Source organism: Vombatus ursinus, unplaced genomic scaffold (genome assembly GCF_900497805.2).
Source record: "Vombatus ursinus unplaced genomic scaffold, bare-nosed wombat genome assembly UNPS02011014.1, whole genome shotgun sequence".
Taxonomy (NCBI): Eukaryota; Metazoa; Chordata; class Mammalia; order Diprotodontia; family Vombatidae; genus Vombatus; species Vombatus ursinus.
Genome location: NW_020950792.1, coordinates 3,702,408 through 3,716,392, shown reverse-complemented (window position 1 = coordinate 3,716,392; position 13,985 = coordinate 3,702,408). Strand labels below are relative to the sequence as shown.

Sequence of the window (13,985 nt, the reverse complement as noted above, 5' to 3'; positions counted from 1 at the left end):
TTAACAGACTTTATTTTCAGCATATGCTGATGTCCAAAATGCAGTTGTTCTCATTGAAAATTTAGCAATTGACTCTCAGGAAATGTACGGCACAGCTCCAGTATATGACTGGCAGCCACCAGTATTCAAGGTATGCCATATCATAGAATCATGGGTATCTCAGCATCCATCTTATCCAGTACATACCAAAAACAAATTCTTTCCACAATATGTCTCCAGACTGTGCTCAGAGATCACCAAAAAGTAGGAAACTGACCACTTCCCAAGGCAGCCCATTCTGTGTTTGTTCTCCTTGCAATGTTAAGAAGTTTTCCCTGAAAAGAAGTCTGAATTTGCTTCTTTGCCAGTCCCACCCCATTAATCCTGCTTCTACACTTTGGGACAATTTGACAAAGGATGAAATTCCAATTTTTATAGTATATATATTATTATATTAACTGGGAACTTACAAAGTAATTAATAGTGCAACATCTTGTCAATTCTTTTTGCTTAATCCTTAATTAACACTGAGTTGAAAGAAAATATATCTTAATCAGAATGTAAGTATGAATATGGGTTCATATATGTGCACAAACATACTTGTCTGTGTTATGTACTTATGTACTATTTAAATGAATGAAAATAAAAATATTTTTAGTATATACTAATCTACTCTGCTTAGTGGACGGAAACAAAAGTTAAATCAGTACAAGATTTCAAAGAGCTGATGTTTTAATAGGGGTGATGACCATAAGAGGTTTCACTTCAATTCAGATGGAAAGACCCTTTAGGGTACAGTAGCAAAGCAGACAGTAATGTATCTTTTTTTAATGTTATTTCCCCTGATAAAATCATATGCCACTGTTGCTTATTTCATGCGTGTTCTTTGTAATTTCACAAAATATTTACCTTTGTTTTGTGGTTATTCTTTCTGTTTGTAGTATTACAGTCACAGTGTATATTGTTTCTGTGACTCTACTTAATTCAGGCTTCATCAATTCGTGCAAATCTTTCCATGCTTCTCTGCATTTGTCATTTTTGGCGTTTCTTAGAGGACTATGATATTCCAATGTCCTCATGCACCATAATTTGTTTAGCCATTCCCTCCATCTGTGGGCTTTCACTTTATTTCCAATTATTTTTGCTATTATGAAAAGTGCTGCTGTCAATGTTTTGGTTTATATTTAAGATTATCTTTTTTATGAATGGCCTCCTTAAGGTTTGAGGTTAGTAGTGGCAAGTCTGAGTTGAAGGATGTAGACATTTTAGTGCCTTTATTGGCATAATTCCAAACTGCTTTCCATAATGGTTGTGTTTATTCAGAATTCTATCAACAATGCAACGTTGTACTTATTTTCCTACAAAGTCTCCAACATTGACTATTTCCATATTTTCTCATCATTATCAATTTGCAGGGCATGAATTAAAGCCTCAAGTTTTTTGATTTTGTGTGTGGCAAAAATAAGGTATATCTTCTCTCAAGTCAGTGCTAGTTAGGGAGTAAACAAAAGAATTATAGAGAAATGTTGCATTTCTCTTATTATTTGTAATTTGCAACATTCTTTCACATAGTTGCTAACACTTTGCAATTCTTTTACATTCAAACTTAGAAGTTTCACATTTTTTAAACTGGCAGGAATATTTATTAAAATGACTACATAAAAAAATCCACTTTTCTTCGTGCTCTTCTAATTCATGCATTAGGCATAATTTGTATGCCCTTGAATTTATTAATTTAGTTTAATTTTTTTTCTTTTGCATTTCAATATGTCATTAATCTATTAGCATCTAATAAACTGCTTGCCTGGGGGGAGATAATCTTGTAGTAAATGGTCACCACCCACCCAGGGAAAAGTGTAGTAATTAAGCTGGATGGGGCATTAAATGATCACTGTAATTTTCCTTATTTTAAGCAAAAATTTTCTATGATAAGAGAAATTTCCAGCCAAACCACCAAAATCTAATCAAACCTCTTCCAATGAATATATTTTTGATGGAGTAATTAGTACTTTGTCATTTTTGTCTCAGGATTATAGAAAAAAAAGGATTTTTTAAAATTTTTGTTTGATGGTTGTACTATAAATTCATTTTGTGGGACCAGTACTTCACATGTATAACCTATATCAAATTGCTTACTGTCTTAGGGAGGGAGAAAGAGGAGGAAAGGAGGGAGAAAACTTGGAACTCAAAATTAAAAAAAAAAAAAAACAACAAATGTTAAAATTGTTTTACATGTAATTGGGAAAAAATAAAATGTTTTTTAAAAAATATACCAGAGACCAATAAGGATTTTTATTCTTTAAAATGAAGGAATTGGTCTAGAAGATTGCTAGCAGCTCTTCAGCTCTGGCCTCCTATATTTATACCCAACCTAGTACTAATGTGTTCTGTGGGTGAAGGGAGAAAGAGAAGGAATTGATGTAGAAGAGAAAGTTGGCAGAAAACATATAGGAGGGGAGGGCATCTGGTAGTGGTAGCAGTGGGAGGAGGAAGAATTGTCTTCCTCAATGTTCTCTACACCAGGAGGCTTACCCCAGTTGAATTGGATGTAGGTGACTTGTCAAATCACATTGTATGTGTTTGTTTCCTGCCACGTTGCCTGAGGATGTAAATAAGGGAATTATATCTTCTGTGTTCCCCACAGAGCCTTCCACTTTGGGGTGTTCAGCAAATATGCATAATGAGATCCATTAACATTCATTTCTCACAAATAACATTTCCAGACTCATTGCACTTCATGCTGTCTTTTCTTGCTTCTTGGAGCTAGCTCTGCCAACGTCTGTATTTTATAAGATGATTCATACATAGCCTTTAAACTTGTCTTTAGTTTAAATATTCATATATTGCATTCCAGATATTTTAGCCATGTCCAGGAGATAGAGTGGGTTCTTATCAGGGGATTCCCACATAAAGAGAGGTGACTTCATCGTTTACAAATTTTCCAAACTGCTGACTTTCATTAGTAGGCCTTTCTGAAAGACAGGAGAGCTCTTTAAACCATGAATTTTTGTACAAGTACTTGCTGCTGCCAACCTCTGCAGCTTATTGAAATTTTTCAAATCAGTTCATAAGTCTCCCTCTACTAAGATGGATCAGATTCATGTTCATCTAACTCATAGATACATTTTTCTCTTCAGCAGGAGAGAAACCAACCATTTTAGTTCTCACCCTTGAGTCTATGTTAACTGATTAACACGTTATTCCCTTTGCAACATATGGCTAGCTCGCAATTTGCTGAAGAGAATTCAGTGGTCTTGTTTGGCATTATTTCAAGTAAAGTTCCACATGAAGTGGCCATGGATGACATAATTCACAATTGTAATAATATCTCTGTTCAAATCATATCCCTTCATTACGTTTTCGGTATTTTCTTCCATTCTTATATCTAGAAAACATCTCCAAACCCCGTCTGTGATGATCCAAGGCATGAGAGCAATTTTTACGAAAGAGTGTAGACTGTGTTTTTATTTATTTCAAAAGATGTTTTCAATTACCATTAAGTCCATTGTTGGTCTAATGTTAGCAGCTCAAATATTTGAAGTTGTATTCTGGAAACCAGACATCGACCCATAGATGAAGAAATTGGTGGAGACTTCAGGGTACTGTGGTTTCCCAGGATGACTGTTGATTGCTCAAAGCACTGAAACATTTGCGAAAGTCTGTCTGTTTGATGGGTGCAGGTTTGGTTCAAAGTGTGAGAGTGGGTTGTTGGCCATTCTTTGAATTCTCCCACGTCTCAAACTCCTATTTCTTACCATTCATCTGTCATCCTCCAGGTATGGCATCCCTCCAGGTATGTGAGTTACCGAAACACTGTCATCACCAGAGCCAGGACTAGGGCGTAGGCAAGGTAGTCAGTTGCCTAGGGCAAAACACCCTGTGTAGATGCAATACATGACATTTTTATGTTGAATTTTATAAAGTGTAAAAATGAGAAACTTCTGGCTTCTCATAGCAAATGGGATTTTTTTTGATCAATGAGTTGGCATGTGTTATAGTTAAGAGACTAACAATCTCTGATAAGAATAACATAGGGATACATTTTTCAAAGGAAAGCTAATATACTGTTTAGAGGTTGTCTGGTGGTAACTGATACTTTGACTTTTCTCTCCCTGCCTGGCAATCTTCCTTTCTGACAATTTAACTCCAATCAAGGCATGAAGTGTTCAACACCCCCTGTGTCCCTAATTCTGGACCAGGACAACCTTGGGGAGTATAAAAGAAGTGAAAACACTCTTCCTCACTCTTAGATAATTGATAGTCTTTTGAAAAACAGTATATTACAATATGATTTAACATGGTTTGAGGCAGTGTGGTGCAGTGGACAGAACACTTAAGAATTAGGAAACTTGAGTTTGACTCCCGGTCATACCACTAAATCCACTAAACCCTTTGGTTCTTCAGTTTCCTTATCTATAAATAAAGGGGTTGAATTACATCACTTCTGAGATATCTTCCAGGTTCAGATCTATGAACTTAGGTGCTCACATGAATCGTGAGCTAAAAGTTTTAGAGCAGGAGTTCTCATCCTGTTTTGTTTCATGGACCCTCTAGCATTCTGGTGAAGCCTGTGGACTCATTCTTAAAATAATATATTTAAATCTGTAAAATAAAATACACAGAATTGTGAGGGAAACCAGTTACATTGAATTAGTTCTCAAAACATTTTTTCCTATCCAAGTTCATGGACCAGTTTAAGAACCCATGCTTTAAAACGATGACTTGTAGCAGAAGGGCAAAAAGCCATTTGATTTTTGACTTTTGGTATGAATATGGTGTGACAAAAGTAGGGCCTTATGATCTAATTCTAAGGAGCAAGCTTTTGATAGCTCTGACAGTCTGAAGTACTCTGGCATCTTTGTGGTGTTCAGAAAGAATCAAACCTCTGTTTATTTTGGATATGCAGACAAATAGACACGCACACACACATTCACACAAAATGCATCGTGATACGTTGCCTCATAAAAGATGGGACTTGAAAACCTGTTTTCAAATAAAAAAAATCTTTTTAACTATTGAAAAAAAAACCAGATACAGAGTCCAGTGCTCCTTAAAGTTTGTGATTTTGAATGAGATTGTGTCTATTCAAGTTTTCTTTCTAAGTCATAACTAGCATACACAAAAAGAGATTAACTTTTTAGCTTGATTTTTGTAGTTGGTGGTGATAGTGAACAGTGGTATGGTTTGTGGTATTGTTTTCCTTCTTTGGCTTATGCCTCTGTGTGTGTGTGTGTGTGTGTGTGTGTGTGTGCGCGCGCGCACATACATCTGTGTTTTAATGAAAAAAATAAAACATTCAGATATTTAAATGTTCTAAATGGAATTCTTGTCCAAATGCACTGACCTTTAACATTTCTTTTTTTTTTTTATCTTGTGAGTCAAGACATGAACATCTCCCCAAAGTACAAATGTGAAAAGTTGCCAGTGTAGTGAATTTTCTTCTTCATGTTTAGTGATAATCTGATAACTACCAGTGAACAAGCTAATGGGAAATCCAATAACTTGCAACACAGCAAATATGAAAAGGTCTCTTAAAATAATGCATTTCACAGGAAGAGATGGATTGCTCAATTTTAAAGAACATCTGACACAAGGCAGGTTTGAAGACTCTATTGTATTATTGAATGGCATTTTCATTCTGAAAGAGAACTTTGTCTTTGTTGAATTTCAATCCAAATTGCCTTGGGCCTGGAACATGCACAAATGAAACTTTAAAAATATATTATTATGAAAGGATATACAAGATTAAAAATATAAATTTAAAATACATTGCTTTGATTTTTCCACTTGAAAAAAATAGATACCTTTTGTACAAATTGAACATAAAACAGGTGTGCCACACTTAAAGGAAAATTGTATGTTGAAAGGAACATTTGCATAAATAAATTTCAGTAATTATCTTTTGAATAGCGCTCGATATCCAAATGTGTGGAAAATTAAGCCAGACCTCACTTTAAAAAAGATACTTAATCAAAATATCAACAACCACTTTCCAAACTTAACTATGGCTTTTAAAAACAGTTAAGGGATTTGACATAAGATAAACCCTTTTAATAGAAATATCTAAGAGCATAGGGCTATAAAAGGGAAATATTTATATTGGAATAGATATAAATTCATAGGCTAAAATTAAGAAAATACTCAGAAAACATATCCTTAGTCTTCTAATTCTTAGGGAACGTGGTCTCTGGCACGCTGGTTTTCATACGTATGTAATTTTGTTTTTGTACTTTGTTATTGTGTCATAGATTTACAACTGAAAAGGACCTCAGTGTCTATGTATTTCAACTCCTTCATTTTACACATGACGGACCTAGGATTTAAGAAGCTTGTAACTTGTCCAAGGTCATCAAGGTAGCAAGTGTGAGCCTGAGATTTGAATCTCTTGATTTCTGAATCGCCTTCTTAGTATTAGTAATAATAATTTAAATTATAATTATTTTTAAATGATGATTTTTAAATTTTTATTGCATTCTTAAGTCTGACTTTTCAGGAATACATCTGTTGAGGACAGTGAAGTACACGTCTAATACAAGCAAGTCAGTAATGAAAGTCTCAAGTTTCCAGATAGTCCCAGTGCTCCTGAAAGATTTACTGTTTCTCTCTTGAGTTGAATGTATTTCATATATAGTCTAGTAATTTAACTAGTAGTATAATTTAATTCTCTCCAAAAAATATTTAGTAGGAATCTATGTGTATTAGGAGATGGGCATAGAAAGATAAAATGATGCTATCCCTGCTTTCAAAGAATATGCAATCTAATAGGTAGTCAAAAGGTACAAGATAATTATAATGTAAGGCAGAATTTAGTTTTGAGTGTGGCATGATCAGAGTGATATATCAGGAAGTTTAACATGACAGAGTTATAATTAATCAATTAGTCAATAATTAATCAATTAATTAATTAATGGATTCACAAAAGGATATAAAAGTCCCTGCCCTCAAAGCACTTATAATTTAATGTAGTATGCATGCAGAATAGATTTGATAACAGTATATGATAGTATGAAAAATTGACTGATGGTAGATAGGCCAGTAAGGAAACTATTACTATAGACCAGGTAAGAAGGAATGAGACTTTGAACTAATTAGGAAGAGAGGAATAGGATATTCTCTCCTGGGTACAGAGAAGATGGATACAATTTCATATTTTTATTTGTAAAATAGGCAGGGAAATGGTAAAATGTGATATATGAAATGTGAAAACATACTGATACATTGTTCTGTTTAGTATGCTTTGCTTCCCCAACCTTCATACATATGCATTAAATTTGGTGTTGATAATTTCTGAATTCCAAAATAATCTGTCTATAAAATGACTCACTACAAAATCAGTCTGAGTCATTTAATCTTACCTGTTCTTGACTAACAATGCTGTCTTACAACATGCCCAACAAGTGATCATCTTGCTATTTATTAACAATCTCTAATGAAGGAAAATCCACTACTTCTTGAGAAACTCCATTCCAATTTTGTATAGACATAATTATGAGGAAATGCTCCCTTCAGTAGAGTTTAAATGAGTGAGAATAACACTTCCCCTCACTGAGTCTAAGTCATCAAGGCCAAATGAATGAGACCTTTGTGTACTAAAAAGAACTGGCAGTTGGAATTGCTCAGCCTCTGTCAGTGATCTTTCATATACTGTGAGGAATGGGTGACTAACATCTGGGCTGGAAAAAAGCAACCAAAGTTCCAGTTTTATTTTTTTTAATTTTTTTAATTTTTTTTTGATTTATCAATAATCACTTCCATATGCTTTTGAGTTTAAAATTTTTCTCCCCCTTCCTCCCCACCACCCTCCCCAAGACGACGCACAATCTGATACAGGCTGTACATTTACATTCATGTTAAACATATTTCCACATTAGTGATGTTGTAAGTAGAAATTAAAATCAATAGGAGGAACCATCAGAAAGAGGAAACAAAATTCAACAGAAGAGAAAAAAATAACAATTCGGCTTCCATAGTTCTTTCTTTGGGTGTGGATAGCATTTTCCATCACAAGGCCTCTGGAGATGTCTTAGATCCTTGTATAGCCAGGAAGGGTTAAGTTTATCAATATTAGTCATCACACAACGTGGCTGTTATTGTGTACAACGTTCTCTTGGTTCTGCTCACTTCACTCAGCATCAGACCATTTAAGTCTTTCCAGGTTTTTCTGAAGTCAACCTGTTCATCATTTCTTATAGCACAATAGTATTCCATCACATTCATATAGCACAACTTGCTCAGCCATTCCTCAATTGATGGGCATCTTCTCAATTTCCAATTCTTTGCCACCACTAAAAGAGCTGCTATGAATATTTTTTGTACATGTAGGTCCTTTTCCCATTTGTGTGATCTCTTTGGGATATAGTCCTAGGAGCGCTATTGCTGGGTCAAAGGGTATGCACATTTTTATAGCCCTTTGGGCTTAGTTTCGAATTGGTCTCCAAAATAGTTGGATCATTTCACAACAAAGTTCCAATTTTAAAAGCAGGAAGCAAATGGAATCTGGAAACTACAGGTCAGTGATCTTGACTTTGATATCTAGCAGAATTTTCTAGTTCTCAAATGGATATAAGATCTTTTTCAATGTATATGTTACCCCCAACAATGCAAATTATAACAAATTATAATTATAACAATAATCTAATCTAATTTCCTAATCTATGCAACTCTTGCTTATTCTATAAGTTTATCATAAGAATTTCCCCTGATGTACTGAGGGCTTTTCTCTTTTTCTTCTGAAATTTTAATAATACTAGTGGAACCCATGGTCTGCTATCGATTATCTCTCTCTGTTGATATCTGCCCATGATTTTGTTTTGTTTTGTTTTGTTTTTATCAAGATTTCTTTCATGGCTTCTTTTACTCTGCTTTTTTCGCCTCATAATTCTTTATATGTTACATGTTGTAGCTTGTTTTCACCAACACCATGTACTTCTCCGTTGCCCTCTTAGTGATACTAATTTTTAATTCTTTAACAACTATAGTTTTCCATGACTTACAGCCTTGCAACACTGATTGCATATTGGTATTAAAGAGATCAACCTTAGTCTCTGGGAAAAGCTTGGATTCATTAAAGGTGTTTTGCAATATCACAAAAAAATGCAGCATACTCTCCTCTAGGTTAATTTCAGACCCAAATCATTGTCCATTTGCAGTCTCTTTTACAAATATTAGTACTTATAGGTTGTAGGCCTTCTACATTGTCTTGGTATTTTCTATGTGCCAGTTCAGATAAACTGTTTTGAATGGTTATAGATCTTTTTCTTGAGGATTTGCAATATTCTAGCAAAATTCCACCTTCAAGTATAAGCACCTATAGAGGACTTTATCATCCATGGGAAATCACTCTTCAACTTGGACTCTGAGGAAAATTCGCTTTATGACAGTGACAGTCAACTTGGGCAAGCAGGTCTCCCGATTTTGTGCTTTGATCTTTCAAGCAAAGACTGTCATCAAAATTATCTCTATTTTTGTCTTTAAAGGAATCTTGAATAATTTTGTTGAATGGATCAAAGATGTCTTGTTTAAAGAAAGGCAGCATTTTGTGGAACCTTAGATTTCATGAGATACACGAACTTGAATGGGGAAAAAATTCATCATTATCTTCACTAACCTCTAACTGAAATCTTGCATTTCTTTCAATTATTTAAAAAACTTTATTCTTAGAAGGAATGTTTTGGCTTCACCAGAATACCAAAGGATAAGAAGGATAAGAAAGGATAAGAACCCCAAATTGTTAGATACCACAGAGTAGGTAGCAATGCCTTATCTGTACATGTGTTATAAAGGCCACTGGGACCTCTTCCATCTTTATCTAAGGAAGTGCTAACCTTCTCTATAATCATACAATTCTTTTAACTCTCTTGTGTCATGTAGTTTTCATTTATGGTTTCTTGAAATATAACTCCCTAAAACCAGGCTTTGATAAAGGCTATTGGGATTCAAAAGGAGCTACTTGACTATTCCTTTAAACCCAAATCACTCTGGCTCTCATTGATTGGCCAATAATAGATCCCAGCCCAAGCCTCACTTGCTCATACATAGTTTGGGTTCTGATAGCTCAGAGTGAGTGTAAATAGCAAATGTTTCTATTCTGGCCAGAATCCTGAGATTACTCCCCTCCCAGACTGAATGGGTCTACCTTTAAATAAAATGAGGCCTGGAAAAGACCTAAACTTAAATGATTCAATGATTAAAGATAGGTAAGAATTGAGGCAAAAGATGGCTTAGTTTGCCTTCTGAAAACAATCATTCTGAGAGGGGACGACCCTCTGGAGGAGAAAGTGATGCCAATGACTTTGCACAGTTCTGCCCCATTTAAATCCAATTGACTTGCAAGTCAAGATATCACCTTCCTGAAATCCTTGGTCCTCTTCAAGAATGATGAGCAATATCAACAGGTAAATGATTGTAAATGATTAATAAATATATACAACAATAAACAGTGATCACAAATACCAATGTGACTTGTAATATAAACACTTAAAAGTTCATCAGAAAACCCTTTACATATTTGTGAATGGCTTACCTGTTTTAAACCATTTGATCCTCATAACAACCCTATGAGGTAAGTGCTATTATTATATGCATCTTAAAGATAAAGAAACTGAGGCTGAAACAGGTTAACATGGTCAGAGTCACACATCTAGTGTCTGAGATAGTTTTTGAACTCAGATCTTCTTGTCTCCAAGACTCACTCCTTATATGTTGTTATTGTTCAGTCATTTTTAATTGTATCTGACTCTTTTTACCCCATTTGGGGTTTTCTTGGCAAAGATAATGGAATACTTTGCCATTTCCTTCTCCAGCTCATTTTAACAAAGTTAAGTGACTTGTCCAGAGTCACCCAGCTAGTAAGAGTCTGAGACTGGATTTGAAGTCAGAAAGATGAGTTCCTTGACTTCAGGCCCAGCATTCTATCTGTGTCCACTGTACCACCTAGCTGCCTAGAACCACCTAGCTGCCCACCCACTCTTTAGACACTGTGCCATTTAGCAGCCTATACACCAAACTAAAGCCTATTTTGAATAAGGTTACTAAACTGGTATATCAGGGGAATTCTGTAAATATTAAATTATCCAGATTTTATGGGAACATTTACAAAAATCTCTTACGCTACTCATAATATCTAGAGATGTCTTCTAGATTATAGTACAATATCATGAATTGGGAAATGGTTGAATGACTAGACTCAAAAAATTATCCTTACTGGTTCCATGTCTGCTTAGAAGAAGGTCTGCAGAGGAGTAGACCACATGTCTCTGCTTGGCTCCTTGTCATTTCAGTTTTTTTCCTCAAAAATGACTTTGATAAAGGTATAGCTAAATATCATGCATGTAAATTGTGTAAATGACACAAAGTGGGAAGGGTAAGCCAACATACTCAATGACCAAACCCAAGATTTGGCTAGAAAATTGTTCTAAATTAAATGAGAAATTTAATATGAATAAATTAAAAATTGCAGTCTGATAATGTTTTCAATGCAAGTACAAGACTAGAAAGACAGACCATATGAAAGAGATCTAAAGGTTTCAGAAAACAACAAACTCAATATGTATATGTATATTTGGAACCCTAGAGAAAATGTAAATGTATATTTGGAACCTTACATGTATTTGTGTATATGTGTGTGTCTATATGTATATTCTCTAAAGTTCCAAATACTGAAATATAGTTCCATATGTAATATTTAAGATGCCTGTGAGGTATTTGTCGTAAGTGATATTTAATGAAAGACTGCTTTCTTTTTTTCTTTCCTTGTATGTTTATGTATATGTGAATATATATGAACATGCATGCATGTATATAGGAATATTTATATGTACATGTTTATATATGTAAACATGTGTATATGTATGCACACATATACCATAAATGGAAAGTACTGTACTTTAATCCTATTGAGTAAGATACTACTGGCTATCATCAAAATCTAAAAGTAGCTGGAATAGGTCATGCTTCTCAAGGATGGATTTGAAATAGACTAAGGAGTCATTAGTAGAATTGAGAAGACTGGGCCTGTGGCTGTGCTAAGTGTTTCATTAGGAAAACATCAGAATACATTGAAAATGTATCTCATCAATTTGTGTCTGAAGCTAAGTACGCTTATGTAGAAAAAGGACATTAAAAGGAGGAGTGGAGGATGAGAGGGCAGATGTAGCATTCCTGTATACCAGAGGATTATACACTGTACAGATGTAGTTCAATGAGAATGCTCTCTTTTCCTTGTCTCCTCTGGCACTGACATGTGCATTAAAGATTTTATGTAAGTAAAGGAAAACAAATGTTAACTCTTTTCCCTTAATATGACAAGCTTAAGATTTGGAATATGGACTTTGCTTTCGACTTTTAAGGAACATGCCCAAAACAAAAGTTGCGTATAATCTGTAAATATCTGTAATAGGTATTTAAGGATCTTCATTACTTAATTGGGCATTTAAAGGTTCCAAGAATTCCCAAAGAGAATGTCTGTGGTAAATGTGCTTTCCATATGCCATATGTGATTGATGCAAACATTGTGTCCAAGTCATAGAATAATAATTAGCACCAAGTGTTCATTCACATTAAAATCAAGTGTATTTATGGAGACCCTTTTAAAAATTTTCTCCATGACTTTAATGATTGAGAAACTAATAATGGTCCATAACACATCTGCCTTTAATCTTGGTTTAAAAGGCAGAAGCTTAAGATGCTTAAATCTCAATCATAAACTGATTCTATTGTTATAGTTATTCAAGAAGCACCGCAAATAAAGACAGCCTCAGAATTTCAGACTTATAACCAGAACGAAGTGTAGACTAGACCAATAGCAGACAATTCAGCCATATAGAGAGAATTCTTAAATGCTGAGATTGACACTTTAGAAAATGCCAAAGTAAATTTGGAGATAGAGTTCTGTACACAGCTGAAAATATTTTGGAACAGTAAAAATTTGATTAAGCTGGAGTCAGTAAGAACTGAAGCTGTTAGATTTTATATTAAGTAATCTCATTTATTATAAAAAAAGTAAACTCTAAATACAGCTATATAGAAAGAGAGCAAATCCCTCTAAGGCGTGTAAGAGGGTAGAGAGGAGAGTGAAGAGGAACAATATAATATGGTCACATGAATCCATTTCATTAGTTCAATAAATTCAGTCTTTAGTTCAGAACTACTATAGTTTTCACACTTTTTTCATGTAGATAAACCTCTGTTAAATAACAACTAATACTTCCTAAATGCCTACTATACGCCAACAATGAGTTAGTGTCACTGATGAGATATCATAAGTTTGTAGATCTAGGGATGGAATGAACCTCAGATACCATCCAGGTTACTCCCTCATTTTATAAATATGGAACTGTAGTCCAGAAAGGTTAAAAGCCTTTCACAAAGTTGAAAATAGTAAGTATCAGAAGCAGGATTTCAACACATTTTCACTGACTTCTGAGCCAGTGATCACAATTAGTAGAAATGAAAATTGAACTCAGAGAATAGATGAGATTACCAAGAGAGAGAAGAAGATGGAAGAAGAGAAGGCCTGCTGTAGAGCCGGGGAATACGGCAAGGACAGTAATCCCAACTAGAAGATAATGAGGAAATGAGAGCAGGGAAATAGGGCAAGGACAGTAATCCCAACTAGAAGATAATGAGGAAAGAGAGATGTCATAGAAGTCAAAGGGGAAGAGTGTGACTAGCCAAGTAAGACAATGAGCATTTATTAATCAGTTACTGTAGACTAGATAATGTGTTAAGTACAGGGGATACTAAAACAAGAAAAAAAGAAATAGTGCTTTATTTCAATGAGCCTGTACTCCAATGGCAAAAGATAATATGAGAAGGGAGATGAAAAAGGGAGTGGGGCTGGAAAAGGAAAATACCTATATGAGGGCATAGTGCTCACGTCAGGAAAATCAGAAGCAAAGTTTGGAGGGGAATGAAGGATGACTGGCCCTGTGCCCTTCCTCAAAATGGAGGCTTCAAGAGGAATTCACTAATAATGGTAGATAAATGCTCCAGGGTAAGAAAGTAAA

The 13,985-nt window shown here is 34.7% G+C and overlaps 1 protein-coding gene and 1 non-coding gene across 2 annotated transcripts in view; one reads left to right on the top strand and one right to left on the bottom strand.

Moving 5' to 3' along the window:
• GPC6 (glypican 6) overlaps nucleotides 1–13,985 on the top strand; it is a 1,245,595-nt gene that overhangs the window by 394,105 nt on the left and 837,505 nt on the right. The gene's annotated exons all lie outside the window — the stretch shown is intronic.
• LOC114038453 lies at nucleotides 9,702–9,825 on the bottom strand. Its single transcript, XR_003568568.1, has one exon. It is a non-coding gene; the product is annotated as a U6atac minor spliceosomal RNA (small nuclear RNA).